Raw genomic sequence first — 17,965 nt, 5'->3', positions numbered from 1 at the left:
TGTGCCTGTCAGCGATGTCACTGGCAGGCTGTGCACTGTTTCTACCTACGGCTTTAATCACACACTGGAAATGTTGTATAGCAAAGCTGTGCCTGTCAGCGTGTATTGCTGGCAGACAATGCACAGACCAAGCACAGAATGCAGCTCAAGACGTGCGCATAATCTTCACACGCAATGCTGAGCTGTGCGTATTCCTGGCAAACTGACGGCGATGATCGGCAAGCATTGACATTTGCTAGGATACGGGTGGAATGCGTCTGCCCGACGTGCCCCCCAGCTGAGGTGTAACCAGCATCTACGTCACTGGAACTGTGACAGCTGCACACATTGGTGGATGGAACAGGCCCTCTAGACAGCGCTCTTGTGCATCAAACGGTGAGGTCACGCACCGAGAAACCGCCGATTAATTGATATGGAGGCGTTTCTCTTTAATTGTTATGTGTTATGTTAATTGTTTATTTCTATAGCGCACGGCTACTCAAAAAGAGTGTCCCGGCGCTTTAATGGAGAAAAGACAAAACTGCAACATACTAACATAACACCAGATAAAAACTAACAGAAAAGTGGGCCAAAGAATTCACGGAAGACCGGCTACTGAGTGAACAGCCAAGTTTTAAGGCCTTTCCTAAAAGCCAGTAGGCTAGTGGCTCCCCGCAGGGCCAGTGGTAAAGAATTCCATAGCTGAGATGCCAGCAATCCAAAAGAGCGGCCTCCGAGGCGCGCTTTCTTTACCCGGGGGACAACAGCAAGGTGCAGGGCTTCCGACCTCAGAGACCTGGCCGGATGATAAAAGACCAGCCTCTTTTGGAGGTACTTGGCTCCCTCCTTGTGAAGAGCTTTGTAGGCCAAGGTCAGCGCCTTAAAGGCGATCCTCTTGCGGATAGGAAGCCAATGTAAAGTTGCCAGCAAGCCCGAGGCCCTGGAGCGCCTACTAAGGCCAAAGATTGCCCTGGCAGCGGCGTTCTGTACCACTTGAAGCCGCTGCAGCAAGTACTCTGGAAGGCCCAGGTAAAGAACGTTGGAATAATCCAACCTGGACCCAATCAGAGCCTGAACTGTCAGCGTCCTATGTTCCACGGATAACAGAGGAAGGAACCTCCGCAACATCCTAAGGATGCCAAAGCAAATGCCCGACACCCCCAGGATCTGGGATTTCAAGGTAAGCCTGTTATCCATCTTCACCCCCAGATTCTTAGCAACCTGAGAGGAGCAAGACGGAGGGAACATATCCAGTGGCCACCAGGTCTGCCAATCAGGCTCTGTATCGCACCCAAAGAAAAGTACTTCGGACTTGTCGGAATTGCACTTAAGGCTGTTTAGATGGAACCAATGAAAAACAGCCCCAAGGCAATTCCGAATACTCTCCCCATCAAAGTCACCTCCTCTCTTACAAGAGAAGAGGAGCTGGGTGTCGTCCGCGTAGGATACGATCTGGGCACCATGCGACTCCGCCAACGCCGCCAATGGGGTCATAATGATGTTAAAGAGGGTCGGGCTCAAAATAGAGCCCTGAGGGACCCCGACTCCCAGAGGCGGCATCACGGCGGAATCAGGCGGGGCCCAGATCGATTGCCGGCGGCCGGCTAGGAAAGAGGAAAACCAGTCGAACACCGTCCCCCGTAAGCCTATCTCGAAAAGTCTCGCGAGAAGACCATCATGGGGAACGGTGTCGAACGCCGCCGACAGGTCTAACATCACCAGCATGACTTTGCCCCCAGAGTCCAGAACCCCTTTAATGGTTTCCGAGACCTCCAGGAGCGCTGTCTCAGTACTGAGATGGGGACGAAAGCCCGATTGGGTAGCGTGCAGGATCTCATTAGATTCCAGAAAGTTGGAGAGCACGCCATGGACGTGCTTTTCCAGAATCTTCGTGAGGGCCGGCAGCAGAGAGATGGGCCTATAATTAACCGGGGCCTTCGGGTCTAGACCAGGTTTTTTGAGCAAGGGAATCACCATCGCCTGCTTCCAGGTTTGCGGGACCACACCGAGCCTCAGCGAAAGATTTAAGAGTGGATTAGCCAGCGGGTTGATCACCTCCGCGACTTTCGCTAAAAATTTAGCAGGGCAAGGGTCAAGGGGAGAACCCGATTTTAAATTGCCCATGAGAGCCAGGGAGTCCGGAGCAGAAATTGGAGGAAACACACTCAACGTCGCCCCTGGCCCGGCCTGTGGCAGTGTGGTGAAGTCGGGTTCAGTGTGGCCCGCAGACGCTGGTACCAGGAATGACTCCTGAATGCGTTGGATCTTGCTAGTAAAGAAGTCAGCAAGGTCCGTGGCCCAGGTACCAGATGGTTTTTGGTCCGAGGTGTTAGACCAAGGTGAGGTGAATTCTCTCACAATGGAGAAAATCTCCTTGCAGGAGTTGGAAGCAGCATCAATTCTCCTGGCTAGAAAAGCCTTTTTTTCCAGGCGGATGTCCCGGTGATAAGCCTTAACCACCGTTTTGTATGTCAACTTGGCAACAGTGTCATATTGTGCCCGCCAGGCTCTTTCGGCTACCTTGCACTGCTGCCGCGTAGCCGACAGTGCAGCGGTAAACCAAGGCGCAGAGACCCGTTTCGGTGTCGGGCGAGATGTTACTTCCGGGGCAAGATCGTTTAGCCTGTCCAATAACCAGTCTTGCATGGTCGGCAGATCCCTGTCTAGATCACCTGAAAGAGAGCAGGGGTGGGCCTCAGCTGCCTGGGCCAGCATCTCCGGAGTTACTCGATGGAAAGCCCTATGGACACGACCCTGTTGATATGCCGGGATAGGCACTGATTTAACTATGCCCTTGATCACAAATTTGGCAAGAAAGTGGTCAGACCATAGGACAGGAGTAATCTCTATACCCTCGAGAGGGACAGACGAGAAGACCTGGTCAAGGGTGTGCCCCTTCTCATGCGTAGGCTCCTGAAAGTAGGGGAGGAGCCCCAACGGGGTCAGCGCCTCCGAGAGTTTGGCGGCAGCCGGGTCGGATGAATCATCCATCCGGAAGTTGAAATCGCCAGCCACGATGAAATGTTCGGCTTTCAGGGCCAGCTCCACCAGCACCATATCCAGATCTTCAAAGAAGGTGCCGGGAGTACCAGGTGGCCTATATACGAGCAGTCCCTTGAAGGATTGGTGGGGCGAAAGAGTGATAGAGAAGGCTAGGGTCTCCGAGCCTCGGATGTCAATAGCTGGCAGGATCTCGCAGGGGGTTCCTTTCCGGACCACTAGCGCTACTCCACCTCCCCTTCCCTTGGCTCTATCCTTTCTGAAGATGTTGTAGTCAGGCGGGATTGCCAAAACGACGTCCGGATTAGAAGAGTCACCCCACCATGTCTCAGTAAGCATGAGGCATAGTGGTTTATCTATATCGAGAAGCTCATAGATGTCCTGCGCATGTTTGCAGGCTGACCTGGTGTTCAATAGCATGCACCCGAAGCCCGTACTAGAGATGTTATTGCTCGGCCGTAAAAAGAGCGAGCGGGTCGGGCGAGCGGGTTTTTTTTATATGCTACCTTGCATGTTTGCAGCGCAACTTGCCTCTGTAACAAATACCTTGGCACAGCAATGGTTCTGGAAGGACTCAGGGGCCAGGCTTCACGAAGGAGGACGACTTGCCAAGAGTCCTCCTTGGTAGATGCTTCTTCACACTCCTTCTAAGTGGTTTTGGATCCGGATCGTCGCCAGTCTTACAAAAGACAGGTGGACAAGAAGGGTATTTTCAGAAGATTTGTTATGTAGCAGAAACAGCCCCCGGTCGGCGAGCTCCCTTGCAGCAACTACCCTTTCTGGAAGTAGAAGTTGAAAAACATTCAATAGAACTAATTAACACAAGCCATAACAGTTAGGGCTTTGTAAAAAAGCATTATTTGGATACATGTTTTTCAAAATTTCCTTGTGAGGTAATGCTGTTTCTGAACCCTCCCTAGAAGATGTTATGCTTGCTCGCTTCACTACAATCTGGGCAAGAATTTTGCCCCATCCCTTTCAAAGGACACCAGTTGCCACTGAAGGAACAGAATATAAAGGATGTCTTTGGGACCACTGGTTCCTTTCGGCAACTTCCTGGACAGTACACTTTACCTTTTGTAAAAGAAGTACATTCAGAAGTCCAATGTGCCCTCTTCTAAATAAATATAAAATGAACAAAAACCCAGATACATTTTTAAGCAAGTTGTTACTATGTTTAATTATTGTGAATACATGATAATTGATGGGCTTGCATCTAAACTGTATCTCATTGCTTTGCTCAAGTGATAGTGCCTTGCAAATGATCATACATTAAAATATATTAACACTAAGGAATTATTTAACTGAATAATATTGTTGACTCAATATATGGTTTATATCAATTAATTCTTGTTGACATAACTATTATTGTTTTCCTAAATTTCTTCATGTCCTCTACCTATGATTTTTCAATACATTTCCTGTTGTGGTTCACACGAGGAGAACTATTAAATAATGACTGTTTTTAATAGTTTAGGTTTACCGTACGGTGTGTCTTGTGGCACTATATCTACTTCAGACTAACATATTATTTGTATCAATACACATAGAAAAGAGTAATATTCCCTTAGATATCAGGTGAGCACTCTAATATATGGGACTACTAAAAAGGGTTTTTGCCTATGTTGTTTCCTTACAATTGAATTTCAGTGATGTCAATTATTGTATGGAGGAGTTTGAAATATTAACCACCCTCCAGGCCGGTTTTAGATCTGGAATCTCAACCCTGGACCAAATTTTTAGGCTGCAGGTCCTCTTCTGGAAGACAGTAAAAGTAGAGGGTGGCAGCCTCTACCTTGTCTTCGTAGACCTGCGGGCCGCTTTTGACCTTGTGCCCAGGGATAGTCTATGGAGGGTCTTGAAAGAACTTGGCCTCCCGCCCTATCTACTAGATGTCCTGAAGCGCTTCCATGCAGGGAACTATGCCCAGGTGAGGTGTGGGAAGAACGGAAAATATCAGCCCATTTCCCCTTAACTAGAGGTGTACAATAGGGCTGCGCCCTGGCCCCTAAACTCTTCCGTCTTTACATCAATGGCTTGGTGGGGGAATTAGCTAGTGTTAGGGATAGTGATGCCCCGTGGTTGGCCACTGGTCGGGTGCCCGCTCTGATGTTCGCAGACGACACTCTGTTGTTGTCGCGAACATCAACGGGCATCCAGCGTGTTCTGGACAGGTTTGTTTCTTTTTGCGCCTCTAGGGGCCTGGAAATAAACTTGGAGAAGACCAAGTTCATGATCTTCGGTCCCCCGAGGCGCACCCGCCCGGGCCCCGTGCTAAATGGTACCCCACTTGAACGGGTGAGAACCTTTGTTTACCTGGGCGTCACCCTGACTGAAGATTTTGGTTGGGGTCCACAGGTATCTAAATCCACCCTGAGGCTTTCGCAGATCGTAGGGGGTATAGGCAAGTTTCAAAAAACAACCCAATTCAAGCCAGTTGCCCCTCCCCTTGAGATCTATGATGCCCAAGCTAGGCCAACTGTGATGTATGCCGCAGAACTCTGGGGTTATACGAACACGCAAAGCCTCCTCAAGGTGGAGCAGGCCTTCATGAGGAACTTGGTGGGTCTTCCCCAGAGTACCCCGCTCGTACCCCTGAGATTAGATATAGGTCTAGAGCCCATTACAGAACTGATAGCCGCTCGAACTCTCCTGTATTGGAGAAGGCTCTGGACAGTACCTGAGATAGTGGATTATAGAGCCGAATTTTCTGTAGTTTGGGAGCGGTTGAAGAGCAAGAATACACCTTGGTTACTACACATTAAAGCCCTTGCATACAACATTGGCCTGCCCCAATTATGGGAGACCCCCGGAGGTGAGCTGCCCAGCGGTACAGAGAAAAGAGCTGTTGGCCTCTTTGAGACATTACAACCTAAGTTTGCTATACAGCTCGACAACCATGGGCAAGCTGACTATAGAATTTCTCCAGGTAAAACTCGCACCCAAGAGGGAGGAATTTTTGGACCTAATACAGCCTTCACTAGCAAGAAAATTGTACATGCAGACATGGCTGTCTGCCTATTGGGGCATTGACTTGTACATGGGCCGGACGAGAAGATGGAATCTGCCCAGCTTGTAAAAGCAGTAAAGAAGACATTGTCCATGTTTTGTTCTTCTGCCCAGCATATAGTAAAATACGGAGATTCTGGTTGGCACCGCTGTGCAGAAATTTGGGACTAAAACAATGTGCACAAGCCTGCAGAATCTTAAAACATGACACCTCCCCCCTTATTTTGTTCTCGGTTTCCCGCTTCCTACATGGTATGTGGTGCAGAAGGTCTACCCTGATTAACTGTGATAAACTCAGTTGATCTCTACCTCTTTCTTTTTTGATAACTTACTGTTTAATAATTTTTTAACTCAATGTTCTTAACTATTTATTCATTTTATCATGTATGTATTTTATCTGCACTTTTATGGTCTATGACCGAAATAAAGTTATCAAATGAAATGAATTATTGTAATGTCATCAGAGTTTCCATCATGTGACATCTCTTCCTGGAAATAAAATTAGAGGGATAGGAGCTAATAGCCATGTGCTGACATGTTTGCTGGACATTGAAAACTGCCAGTAGTTTTTGTCCACTCAATATGCAATGTCATTTTTGCCCTGTACACATAATAATGAGATGGACAATTATCCGTCCATAACGCCTACAACACATGGCACTGTAAGTAAGTAATCCATTTTGCCAAGAGGGAACGTATCACCCCTTAAGGTTTCAAGGCGCTGGGGGTCATCAGGGAGTTATTGCCCAGAGTCGCATGATTCTCAGCTGAGCTGCCGCGGGTGCCAGAATTCGAACCTTGAACCCTCTGCTTCGGAGTCAGCCACTCTGGCAGCTGCGCCACACCACTCCCATTGCAATCTGTTAATACCTTGAGCTATGGCCAATACCAAGATAATGTGAGATAACGTATTATTGTATTAAATTACAAAAAACTAAAATAGAAAAAGCATGATTTCCAGTGAAAAGATTGTGTCTTGTGGAAAATGCTATAAGCAGATAACTATACGTTAATGGCATCTAAATTGGCACCTATGGGGACTAAAAATATTAATGCATATTCTGAATTTACAGGCTTTAATGTTACTAAAAAAAATCTCTGAATTCTCTGGTAAAAGTAGAAGAAACTCAAGAAAAAAAACCTTCCTGGGAATAATTGAAACGTATTGAAAATGAATGACAAGTGTGTCCTGGTTTTACATCAGCGCTAGTCGCTTTGATTAAGAATCAGGATCCACAGAACACATCTTCCTAATGGTTCATAAAGCTGAAAATCTTCAAAAGTTTCAGGAGAAAATATTGCTTGAAGCAAAATTGGATCATAGTATGTTATTAGTATCTCATCAATATCACTCGCTGCCGCGGAAATTGAGGAACCAGACATCCAATTACGCAGGCCTAATGAAAGAGAGTGATAGCAGCATTTTTAACTGTTAGTGAAAAAAAAAGTGCCCACTACATACCGGCAGAGAAGTTTATACTGAATGGAAGGACAGAGGTAGTTCCAGATGGAATAATTTGTTGAATGAAATTGCAACAGAAAGACACTTGCTAGCTAGGAATCAGCAGCATAATGACATTCAATAGGTTAGGGCAATGGGTTACTTTGTTACACAATAAATCCCGGCGCTAGCGTTTAGAATATTACTGAGACTGAAGTCCCAACAACTTTTAAGTGATTTTTTTAAATCTCCAAATTACACGATGTTGTCTAGCATGTCCTTCCAATGCTTTCTGTGCAGTTATGAAGTATGTTCAGTACTGAAAGAGGTTATGGTTGGAAACTAGAGAGTAAAACACTGGTGCAAATTGAATTTGCGGTGACTGTCGTCCTTCTACCAGATTTACAGTTTTGTGTTACAAGTGGCAAATAACTCATGAAAACAGTATTTTTGCACTTTTTCTCGTTTTCCTGGTTGCGCATAGTGACAGAACTGCACCAAAGCGGAATTTAAGCGCATCTCCTAAGTCAGCGCTGATGGTAAAATCTGTGCAAATGCATTTTGTGCTTATTTTAACAAAACCATCTAAATGAGGCCCCAAGGATTCACAGGATTTTTGTTTACTTTTGCCTCTTGATGAATTTTGGGCCTGTAGAGGTATTTGTCTTTGCTGCAATTTGTTAACATCTCTGGGCAGCTGTATTAATTTTTGGAGCAACGCCGTTCAGCAACTAAAATTTCTGCACTGTGTTGTGAGCCATATTTATTACAAATGGCCTACTTCTGCTCTCATTCCCTGCACTGGTCCACATACAGGTTTGCACCAATAAGTGTGGGTGACGTCCAGCATAGGATTTGTACAGGAAGCATACCCTTCCTCTATAAATTCACATGTCTAACCAACTTCTAATAAATTCCACACAATAGGTGTGGGCTGTACAGTGGTGTGTGCAAAAAGGAGAAATAAATATGTGTCTTCAAATTAATGCAGAAGTGAAATGTGCCCTATGCTTCAAGGATGTGTTATTGTTTGACCCAGAGCTTGGTCTGAGTATCTTAGTAGATCAGCCGTTTCATTAAAAACTATGAGTTTTTTCCGTGATCCACCCATTTCACACCCATGTAACAACCACTTGACACAAAGTGATACAAAGCAGGAAAAATCACAATTTGCTCCAAAAAATCCTCCCATGACTTTGCACTGGTTTGCATCACTTTGCACGACTTTGCACAAGGGCAAAGTCTTAGTACATATGACCCACTGTTTGTTCAACAGTGCGATAGTTTTTAGTGTCTGGCTACAGGCAGATTGATCTTTCTGCTGGGAACAGTATTGTAATCAATATAGGGCCTCAGCATTTGATGGATGATAGCACTGTGCCATTGATTTTACATTATCATTTTGATGCAGCAAGTAGTTCCACACTGCACACAGCCAGCCCAGATCTGTCAAAAGCAGATGGAGTTTCTTCAGTCCTAGCAGCGTAACTTTCCATAGGGCTCTTTACACAGTGCAAGCCAGACATATTGGCTTTGCCTTTGCTTGTTTTAGATCTGGCCACAAATGTTTTTACCTTGGTGCAACATCATGTCATCAATTCTTCAAAAGTACAATAAGGAGTACGTACAGAGAGTGGGCTTGGGGTTAGTCCCTTTTTGCAACTGGCTTTCATGTGTTTTTCATGGTTTCTGATTGCTGAAATATGCAGCTAATTAAGACCACTGTATTTGGAGGATGGTTACATTAGTGTTCTTGCTAGAGTTTGATAGTTTAGCATCATGAAGACCTTTAGTTAGACTGCATATTCAGAATTAAGTAGTTTTTAAATTAAAGACAGTGTGTGATATTTTATGTACTGACTTTTTAATTTTTATTTAGGAAGTGCTTGTTGTTGGGATGCCTTAGCTAATTGCTTATGTTTATTTGCTTGTTTTACTTTGCCATCATAATAATCCTTTGTTGCATTTACTGGTTTTGTTCACAAAATTAAGACATGTATAATGTCTTAAAGATGAAACAAGAGTACAGGCCCTTTGTTAAAAGTATCTGCGCTATTTTACTGTGTATGCTTAAAAGTTCACCACTTATAACACATCATATTTTGGCTCCGTTTCCTTTAGGGTACACATTAACTCTGCTAATGTAGTCTGTTGAGCCATGGGCCCTGTTCCCAGTTTCCATGTAGTTACAGTCCAAAATGTTTCTTCATCATGGCACGTTTTATATTTCAATCTTAAGAATTTTAAGTGATCCTAGTTCAAGAGGTAAAGGGTTAATGCACCCGTAGACATATATATAAAACATAGAAGGAAATGTTGACAACAAGTTCAACTTGCTTTAAATAGTCCACTGTGCTACCAGTGCTAGCGTGTTTGATGCTAATAACAGAGACAATAGAACACTACCAATGAACTGAAAGCTAATAAACAGTGGCAGATCGATAAGAGTACACCATACAGGAATTCAATTATGTGCAGGCTAAACCACATTCTGGGGTCTGTAATTTACACGAATAGAACAACTATAGTGTAGTATGTTATCGAATGCTGTGAGAATGTACCTTGCAGCAACCAGGTTATTGACAATCACTGGCGGCTGCCAGCTCTGGGGAGTGTTGGGAGGGCAAACTGCCCCTGGCAAGGACTGTTACCAAGTAACTTAAAATAAAAAAGCACATACATGAGGCATAACGTGGCCCCGGAAAAAGAACAGTAAATAACAGGACAGAAAACAAAATACAATCAAAAAAAGTCAATTACAAGGCTGCACGTCCTTGCCGGTCCCGATCTTCTTCTTGTTCTAGCATGGGCCCAGCCAACTCCCTTAACCAATCCTGGCGCTGCTCTCATGCGGTGAGAGCAGCGCCAGGATTGGGTGGATGCTCCTTCAGGCCCTGTAGTCCTATGTTTCGTCTCCATCCAGGCAGCTGACTAAGACAGCTAGATGGTAAGCTTCAAAGTCCGCATGTCACTTTGGCCGTCGCAAGAGCAGCTGGACAAAGTGATATGCGCACTTTGGCGTATCCAGGAAGCCACTACTCCTGTCCTCAGTTGCCAATCAGTAAAAGAGGACATGCCCCGCATGTCTCTGGGCTCGGGGCTGCTGCAAGTGGCACATCGAAAAATAAAATGTCAATGAAATGTTTTCATTGCCATTTTAGTTTTTTCCTTCGCAGCTCGCAGCAGGGGGAGGGGGCATGCTACAGGGCTTGCAGATATCTTTATTAGTGCATCCCTGGGCCAGGATAAAAAACAGGGCACTGTGGGGAGTGATTAAGTCAGCTTTGAGTGTAAAAAATGGTCAACATGTTTCAGCCAATGACCCTCAGAAGAGGTGTTGTGGCTATTTCAAGACCTAACTTTTAGCGCTGCTGCTCAAGGTGCTCAAATCAAAAGACAATTTGTATTTATGACATATACAAAACTGTCCAGTGATCCTATTAGACATCACAAGCTGAAGGTTTCACTGGTGGTAACCCACTACTGTCAACAGTCATGCGTCAACTCACCCTGGCATGGGGCTCAGGGTGCTCTCTTGTAGCAAAGATCTGACACGACCTCACGTAACCTACTTAACTTGTTGATTGGAACGCCCACATTGATGCGAGGCATTCCAGTGATACTCTGTTACTCAAAGGTAAAGGACCAGGTGCTGCTGCCGGCTGTTTCCTTTTTCTATTATTTATGTTTACTTAGTAATGGTTGGTTGCAATTCATTTTCTCTACCCTAGTCCAGAGTCCTTGATTGATTAATTCAGATGGCTCATTGTTGATTAACTTATGGAAAACTAAAGAATATATCCCAATTGGCAGGGTGAGTAAAATTCATTGGGAACGCTTATATAAATGCTTTTATGTTTAGCCATTATCCTCAGCTAACCCAGTTTCTGCTCATTTTTCACAGTGCGAACTACAGTATTCAGACAGAATAGCCAGTTGGAAATGTCGACGTAGACAAATATCGAGTTGGAAATATCGTGACACAGCAAAATTGACAGCTAGAATATCGTGGTCAAGAATATAGAATTTAAGGTAAGAAATATCCTTTTTTAAATATAGAAGTTAATAATATGGTTTGCAGAAATATAGTTGTTTTAAATATCGACTTTTTAGTGTTATCTATTTTAGTTTATATAAAAAAAGTATGTGATGTATTTTTTTGTATAAGTATTGTTTATGGTTTTTAATATATGTGTTACATTTTTAGCAGTTATCAATTTTGTTTGTAAATTAAATTTGGCCTTTTTTAGTTCTGTAGCGGGTTGTGGGTTTATAGGGGAATAGGGTGGGAAGAAATTTAATTATAATAAATTAAGGAATATTTTGTATTTATTAATATTTATTCAATTGAGATTTTATAGTGTTTACTGTGGGAAATAATTTATTTGTAATGATTTTTAATTGGTTTTAAATTAATTTTAATTAATTAATTGATAATAAATTATGGTAATCGTGTAATTCTTTTTAGGTGTGGGCTGTGGAGTTTATAGGGGTAAAGGGTGGAAAGTAATGTATTTTTGATTATTTATTACTTAGTTGTAAATTTATATTAATTAATTAATTGAAAATTAATTATGGAAATTGTTTAATTAATTTCATGTGCAGGTTGTGAAGTTTATAAGGGTAAAGGGTGGAAAGTAATTTATGTTTACTTAATTAATAATTATTTCCTAATTCATATTAATTAATTGATTGTAAATTATCTATGGAAATTGTGTAATTAATTTTAGGTGAGGGTTGTGGGTTTTATGGGGTAAAGGGTGGGAATTAATGTATGTTTAATTAATTAATAATTCGATCTTAATTAATATTAATTCATTCATTCAATAAATAATAAATATGGAAATTGTGAAGTAATTTTAGGTGTGGGTTGTAGTGGTTTATAGGGGTAAAGGGTGAGAAGTAACTTATGTTTAATTAATTAATAATTAGTTGATTATTAAAATTAATTAATTAATTAATTGATATTTAATGATGGTAATTGTTTATATTTTTGTGTGGGGGTTTTACTTTTATAGGGGTAAAGGTCAGGGACAAATTAATTGTATTTACTTTATAATTAGTTGTTAAATTCTATTACTTTTTAATTGAAAAGAAGTTTTATTTGCATAATTAATTTTTTTCACAGTTTAATTGTAGCTGTGGTGTGTGGGGGTTATAGGGGTAAAGTGTGGGAAGTTTATACATTTTTATTAGTTGTAATTTGTTTTTAAATAAATAATATTTATTTATTTGTAAGTAGAAGTGAGTGGTAAATTGTGTGGTGTTATAGGGTAGGAAATAATAAAAGTAAATGTATGTAATAATTTATGTTTGTGTTTCTAAATAATTTCTAATTAAAAATATTTATTTGTTTGAAAATTATTATGTTTTTTAATTTTATTTTATAAAATATGTGTAGGTATTTGGCATATGCATTTAACATTATAATATGTTTTTGAAATTTGTAATATTAAATACATTTGTATTTGAATTTTTAACATACTAATATAGTTTTGAAATATTTACGGGTCTTTCATAATGACGGGCGGATTACCGCCGCCCATATGGCGGTGGCGATCCGCACGCCATTAATCACCACCCGCATGCAATTTACCCCTCGCCTGATTATGGCGGTGGAGTGTACCGCGGCGGATAGAAAAACCATCCGCCGCTTTTCCTCTTGGTCGACAAGTGGACCGGGCGGAATAGGGTTGAATATGGTGGCGGTGTCTGCAAGACACCTCATCCATATTACAATGCATGTGGGATGCAGCCATGGAAAGGCATATGTTTTTCGTAGTTGGGGGCCCGTTGTGGGTCCCAGGATGTTGGGGCGGTGGGGGGGGGGACATGTAGGGTACCTATGGTACCCCTCTGCATTTGCATGCACAACAAGACAGGCACCGTGCGGTGCCTGCCACGTTGTGCATGCAAATGCACAATGTGTAGCCACAGCATTGTTGCGGGCAGTGCTGAGTACAATGTTGTGGATGGGGGATGCCACCGTCACCATGGCGGTGGCATCCTATTCGCTGGTGTGGGACCGCCGCACCACTGGCAGCCGGTCCTAGCACCATTAGGGTGGCGGGCAGTCAGACAAAAGTACACCCACCATCCTAATAGGCCCCTTTGTTTTTTTAAATATTTTTGTTGGTAAAACTTTGTTTTTAATTATGAACTCACAGGATTGAGAATATTAATTGTTACCCCTCCACAATCCAAAACTTTCCCTACTGTTGCACTGACTGGATTGGGAATTGTAAATGTTATCCCACCGCTATCCAATAATTATCCTAGTTTTGCACTCACTGGGAATAGTAATTTGTACCCCACTGCTATCCAATACTTTCCCTACTGTTGCACTCATTGGTGTGGGAATAGTAATTTTTACCCTTCCGCTATCCTACACTTTCCCTACTTTAACACTCACTGGAGTGGGAATAGTCATTTTTACTCCTCCGCTATCCAACACTTTTCCTACTATTGCACTAACTGGAGTGGTAGGTTTACGTTTAAAGATTGTTACACTCACTGAAGTGGGAATAGTAATTTTTACCCCTCCGTTATCTGAAACTTTCCCTACTGTTCCACTGACTGGAGTGGGAATAGTACATTTTCCAATTGTAATCTTCATATAGATTCAATCTACAGAAAACAATCTTTTAAAGAGAAAAAATGTGTCATTCATGGCTTATTTAGGTTTTGCGCATAAATTAATTGTTTAATATCTCCTTGGGTATAAAATTGGTTCAGTAAATGAGTTAAGTGAGAAAGAGCACAAAAAGGGAATCACTTATTTCTTTTAGTTTATTGACTTACCCAGTCCCTTTTGGCTGTAAGAGGGTAACTTTGTAGTCTTTTGAGCAGAACCAACGCAGTGTAATGCATTTCCTTGCAGCCCTACATACGAGCTGCTGCTGGACAATGCATCTCTGACAAAGGATCCCGCAGCTCTTCAGAAACGCCGCTCCATGGTATCTCCTCAGCGCAGGAATTCTCCTCGTAACTTCTAGGTACCGATGCTGAGCGTCGCATCCTCAACACCGGATCTCAAAACGCTACTCAACCAGGATTAAGGTTCTTTGTTCAGCAAGCCAAACTTTGTCCCTGTATCCAGCCCATGCTTCATCTCAGTCAGACTGCACTTGTGACTTTGTCCTAGTCCTGTGCAATCAGAAAACCACAGGGGGCTTTAAAGCACTAGTTTTACTTAAGTGTTTAAAATTGCATACCACCGGTTTTACAAATTGCATACGACCGGTTTTAAATAAGGTATTACTTTTTACTCAATTTTTCTTGTGTTGTGCTTTTACTTTATCACTGTTTGGAGTGCTACATAAATACTTTACAGATTGCCTTTTAGTTCTAAGTTAGGCTTGAGTGCTTTTGTGCCAAGCTACCGGAGGGTTGAGCACAGGTTCATTTGGGGTTTGCTTGCGTTTCACCCTAACTAAAATTGTGGTTGCAGCTTGAGTAGAGTTTGAGGTTGCTGCTTGAGTATAGTTTAAACCCCTTCAGCCCAATTTCCTACAGCAATGATTACAAATTGGTGCATTGTTTTCAAACTAACAAGCCAGAGAAGGAAAACCTTCCACCTCTTTGATGCATGCATTGTAATTTAGGCTGCAAGTGAAGATGACCTTGAAGAGATCCATCTTGAAATGAAGAAAAAAGTAGCATTCCCTTTCATTGATTCCATATGGTAACTAGTCAGAATATCGGAAAAAATAATATCGACTGGACAGAATATCAAGTTTTTTATTTTGAATGGACAGAATATAGAATTGTAAAAATATAGTGGTGGCGAATATCGAAATGCAGGTAAGAAATATCGAATTCCACAATATCAAAGTTAGTAATATCGATTTCTTTTGTGTTTTAAGAGTTAGTATATGTGTTAAAAGTATGTATATTTTTTTAAATGTATGTTTGAATGTTGTAAAAATAATGAATTTTATGTTAATTAATTTTATGTAATTTAATTCCGTAGCTGGTTGTGGGTTTATAGGGGAATAGTGTGGGAAGTAATTTAATTATAATGTATATGTTTAGCATTATTTAGAATTAATTATTTATATGTTAACTTTTTTGCGTAATTTAATTCTGTAGCGGGTTGTGGGTTTATAGGGAGATAGGATGGGAAGTAATTTAATTGAAATAAATTTATGTATTTTACTTTTACTGAATAATTTAATATTTAATAATTTCTATTGTTAATTACCTTAACTAATTTATTAATAATTAATTATAAATTGGATTAATAATCATAAATTAGTTATTATGTTAATCGTGTAATATTCTTTATTAATTGGTAATTAAGTAGATATTAAATATTAGCAATTAATTTGAAAGTATGTTAATTATTTATATTTTTAATTGTAAATCATTAGTTAATGATTGATAATTAATTATGTTAATTTATTAATATGTTACAATATTGTAGGTGATGTTTCTAGGGAAAATAGTTGGTAAAAATGTAATTATAATATATATTTTTTGCATTATTTAGAATTAAATATTTATATGTTAAAAAAAATTGCATAATTTAATTCTGTAGCGGGTTGTGTGTTTATAGGGTGATAGGGGGGAAGTAATTTAATTGAAATAAATTAATTTATTATTTTATTACTTAATCATTTAATATTTAATAATGTCTATTGTTAATTAAGTTAATTAATCCATTAATAATTAATTATGCATTGATTAATAATAATCAATTAACAATTATGTTAATTGTGTGATATTTTTATGAATTAGTAATTAAGTAGATATGTACGAATGCTGGCTAACTACAGACCAATCTCCCTCCTCCCTGCTCTGGCGAAGGTGGTTGAGAAGCATGTTCAGTATACACTTACCACCTTTATTGAGAATAACAACATTCTCCATGATTCTCAATCGGGTTTCCGTGCTAATTATAGCACGGAGACAGCCCTTGTGGAGGTGACCGACGCCATCAGGGAGACGCTCGATCGAGGGGGAAAGGCGATGTTAGTCATGCTGGACTTGTCGGCGGCTTTCGACACCGTCCCTCATGCTGGTCTCCTTTTAAGACTCAGGGAGATCGGACTGCGGGGGACGGTGTTGGATTGGTTTCAATCCTTCCTATCGGGCCGCCGACAGGTGATCTGGGCTCCACCGTTCTCCGCTGAAATGCCATCGCTAGAGGTCGGGGTTCCTCAAGGGTCCATCCTGAGCCCCACCATTTTTAACATCTATATGGCCCCTCTGGCGATGGTAGCGGAGGCTTATGGGGCCCGGGTCATCTCATACGCTGATGACACCCAGCTCTTGTTTACGTGCAGCAAAGGAGAGGTCTTTGACGGTGACAGGATCAAAGACTGTCTGAGTGCAGTCTTTGCGTGGTTTCAGCGGCACAGCCTGAAATGCAACTCGTATAAGTCTGAGCTGCTTTTCTTTGGCTGTGCCCCCGATCCGAGCTGGAAGTCGTGGTGGCCCCAGGACATGTTCCCTCCTGAGAAGTCATCCTCCCAAGTGAAAAATCTTGGAGTGGTATTTGATGACGACCTATCTTTCCGACCCCATATTATGGGGCTAGCAGGGAAATGCTTCGGCATTCTTAAAATGCTGAGGAAATTTCTTCCACTGCTTTCCCTGCAATATCGAAAGACTGTAGTCCAGGCGCTAGTGGGGTCACGGTTAGATTACGCGAACGCACTTTTTGCAGGTCTGCCCAAGTATCTTCTGGCTAGACTGCAAATTGTCCAAAACTCGGCGGCCAGAGCCATATTTGGCCTGCCAAGGAGAGCCAGTGCTTCTCTGCTTTTAAATAGGTTGCATTGGCTACCTATTTCTAAAAGAATCAGGTTTAAAATTCTCACGCTGGCGTTCAAAGCCCTTCACTATGTTGGTCCTAACTACATTAGAAAGCGTACTGCTTTCTATGTGCCACGGAGGATGTTGCGGTCAGCCGATTTGGCTAAAATGGAGGTGCCCACTGTCAAACGAGTTCGGATGGGAGGACGGTCCTTCCAATATATGGCAGCGTGCCTTTGGAATGAGCTCCCTCTCTCCCTCCACAAAGCTAATAGCCTCCTAGCTTTCAGGAAAGAGCTGAAGACCATGCTCTTTTCCGTGTAATCACTGTGACTGTAGCGTTTCTGCCTTTGTGTTTTTGGATTTCAGGCCTCTTTGCCAAAGCGCCGGGACACCCCCTGGGGTAGCCGTGTGCTCTAAAAGTACGGCCTTAACATAACATAACATAACATAACGAATGTTAATTATTTAGAAGGTTAATTGTAAATCATTAATTAATTAATTGCTAATTATGGTAATTTATTAATATGTTACAATATTATAGGTGATGTTTATAGGGGAAAAAGGTGGGAGATAAATTAATTTTTACAAAATAATTAATTATTAATTAATATTAATTATATTTAAGGAGTGGGTATATTAAAATATTCCCCTACACTATCCAACACTTTCCTTACTGTTGCACTCACTGGAGTGGGAATAGTTATTTTTACCCTTCCCCTATCCAATGCTTTCCCTACTGATGCACTCCCTGGAGTGGGAATAGTAATTTTGACC

The 17,965-nt window shown here is 41.8% G+C and overlaps 1 long non-coding RNA gene across 2 annotated transcripts in view; it reads left to right on the top strand.

Moving 5' to 3' along the window:
* LOC144819291 (uncharacterized) overlaps positions 1-17,965 on the top strand; it is a 102,267-nt gene that overhangs the window by 14,075 nt on the left and 70,227 nt on the right. For both annotated transcript variants that reach the window (XR_013607267.1, XR_013607266.1), the window contains exon 2: positions 11,334-11,461. This is a non-coding gene — a long non-coding RNA (uncharacterized LOC144819291). The remainder of the gene's footprint in view (positions 1-11,333; positions 11,462-17,965) is intronic.

The sequence above is a fragment of the Lissotriton helveticus genome, chromosome 2_1 (genome assembly GCF_964261635.1).
Source record: "Lissotriton helveticus chromosome 2_1, aLisHel1.1, whole genome shotgun sequence".
Taxonomy (NCBI): domain Eukaryota; kingdom Metazoa; phylum Chordata; class Amphibia; order Caudata; family Salamandridae; genus Lissotriton; species Lissotriton helveticus.
The sequence above is the reverse complement of the archived record's forward strand: the minus strand, read 5'-3'. Positions and strand labels throughout refer to the sequence as shown.